The sequence below is a fragment of the Pangasianodon hypophthalmus genome, chromosome 8 (genome assembly GCF_027358585.1).
Source record: "Pangasianodon hypophthalmus isolate fPanHyp1 chromosome 8, fPanHyp1.pri, whole genome shotgun sequence".
In the NCBI taxonomy this organism is placed as follows: Eukaryota; Metazoa; Chordata; class Actinopteri; order Siluriformes; family Pangasiidae; genus Pangasianodon; species Pangasianodon hypophthalmus.
The window spans coordinates 253,042-255,541 of record NC_069717.1 but is presented as its reverse complement, the minus strand read 5'-3'; the positions used below and the strand labels follow the sequence as shown (position 1 = coordinate 255,541).

At 42.1% G+C, this 2,500-nt stretch overlaps 1 protein-coding gene across 1 annotated transcript in view; it reads right to left on the bottom strand.

Annotated features, from left to right (window-relative positions):
* Positions 1-2,500, bottom strand: part of skia (v-ski avian sarcoma viral oncogene homolog a) — a 29,628-nt gene that overhangs the window by 24,543 nt on the left and 2,585 nt on the right. The gene's annotated exons all lie outside the window — the stretch shown is intronic.

Genomic DNA, 2,500 nt, shown 5'->3' with positions numbered 1-2,500 from the left:
CAGTATAGTGTGTACAGTATAGTGTGTGTGTACAGTATAGTGTGTACAGTATAGTGTGTGTACAGTATAGTGTGCGTACAGTATAGTGTGTGTACAGTATAGTGTGTACAGTATAGTGTGTGTGTACAGTATAGTGTGTACAGTATAGTGTGTGTACAGTATAGTGTGTACAGTATAGTGTGTACAGTATAGTGTGTGTACAGTATAGTGTGTGTGTACAGTATAGTGTGTACAGTATAGTGTGTGTACAGTATAGTGTATACAGTATAGTGTGTACAGTATAGTGTGTACAGTATAGTGTGTGTGTACAGTATAGTGTGCGTACAGTATAGTGTGTACAGTATAGTGTGTGTACAGTATAGTGTGCGTACAGTATAGTGTGTACAGTATAGTGTGTGTGTGTGTGTGTGTGTGTGTTAGGTGGTAAACCCAGTGTGGTGTGTGTATTGGTCTATGTTTCACCATCAAAGACACACACAAATATATGTGCTGCTACCACAAAACCATCTTACCCAGTTCCTCCATCACTATACACACACACACACACACACACACACAGATACAGATAAAGGTGAGTCACACTTACCTGTAGATGTGAAGAACAGCAGCAAGCACATGTAAGAGAGAGAGAGAGAGAAAGTGAGTTACAACACGTTAGTTACAGTAGCAATATTGTGTGTGTGTGTGTGTTAATCAGAGAGGAAGCAAGCCGCACTCTCAGGCCTCGGCACGTACGTTCAGACTCAACAGAAAACAAAACCACCCACACACCACCGCAAGGCACACACACACACACACACACACTCACACACACACTCACACACACACACACACACACACACACATACACACACACTCACACACACACACACATACACACACAGAGCAGAAAGGAAGACCTTTGCAGCCTTTCTACATCTGTTTGCTGATCTCTCTCTCAGAAATTCTGGCCTCCTTCCATGAACCCTAACAACACACAGACACACACACACGCAAACACACTCACACACACAAAAACACACACATTAACACACACATTAACACACACTACTACATACTCCCGCCTTTTTCACTTCTCTCTCCAGCCAAAGTTCACTGTTATTTCTCCAAGAAAGAAAGAAAATCCCTGTGCGTTTATGTGTGTGTGTGTGTGTGTGTGTGTGTGTGTGTGTGTGACAACACTTTAAACGTTCACCCACTTATTGGAACACAGCTGAGAGACAGACAGATAAATCAGTTCAAGAAAACTTGTACTGAAAAATATTATAAATATTACAATTAATTCAAATAAACTTGTTTATATTAAGTAAATCCATCAAAAAGACATTTTCAGGAGATTTAAATATTTGTTCAAATTAGTTACTACTTATTATTATTATTATTATTATTAGCTCATTTTCTGTTCTGTGTATCAGCTAACCTACTAACCAAGAATTTAATTAAACAGCATAAACATAGTAATAGTAAAACCGTAGTAACGTAGTTCTCTAGCTTGTGTCTCTAGCAATCTCTACACACACACACACACACACACACACAATTAAGTATTTCATAATGTTATATAATTTGTAGCTCTTGTTAACAGTTATAGGACCCTGTGTCAGCTTGCAGCAATGCCTTCTGGGTAATATTTCACGCTGATTGGCTGATTAGGCCTGAAGGATAAGTGCGCAGGCGTTAGGGGGGAAGTGGACGAGTGAAGCTGAAGGTCGCACTCCCACTCTGCTTTATTCGAGTCAGATGCTGCTCCTGTGATCAGCCTCAAACAAAAGCCCAAACCCTTGACCCTTAACCTCTGACCCCGACCACATAAAGCTAAACCCCTCAGGGCCTCCGGGCCGAGCCGTGACCCCACAGCGCACTCACGCGAGGTCAAACACACACCGCGCATGCATAAAACACTCGGACGTTTATGTTCCTGGTTCAAAACGTGAGACTGAGGCGGGGTTTAGTGTCTCACATCACGGCTCCAACCCAAATCTGAGGAATCCTGTCTACTTAGTGTTACTAATACTAGAGCGGTGAAGTTTTTTTTTTGAAGAACACTCCAGAACACACACAGATTGTTCCAGAGAGACGTCCTGACGCCGGGTATTTGATATTAGAGTCTTCATCCAGGGGTAGAGAATTCACATCAATACTTCTGTAGGGAAAGTTCCTGGTATTCAGTGTCGGGTTACGCAGCTGCTTAAGTGGATTTTCTGATCAGATTATTAAAATCACCTGCGTGTAGTTCACGTCTCCGAGGTTTCCTGATTTTTCTTCAGCAGAAGCGTCTGAGACTGAGTTTCTCTCTAACCTCTAAACCACCGCGTCCACACTCATTATTCAGCAGCTCACAGAACAGCACCTGATCCAGCACATCCTGTTATTTTGCATTTTATTTTTTTATATCGTGCTCTGACAGTTACTCGAGCACCACTTAATGAAGCCACAGGATACTAAACCGAGGTCATGAACTCGGAACGTGTGTGTGTGTGTGTGTGTGTGTGAGAGAGAT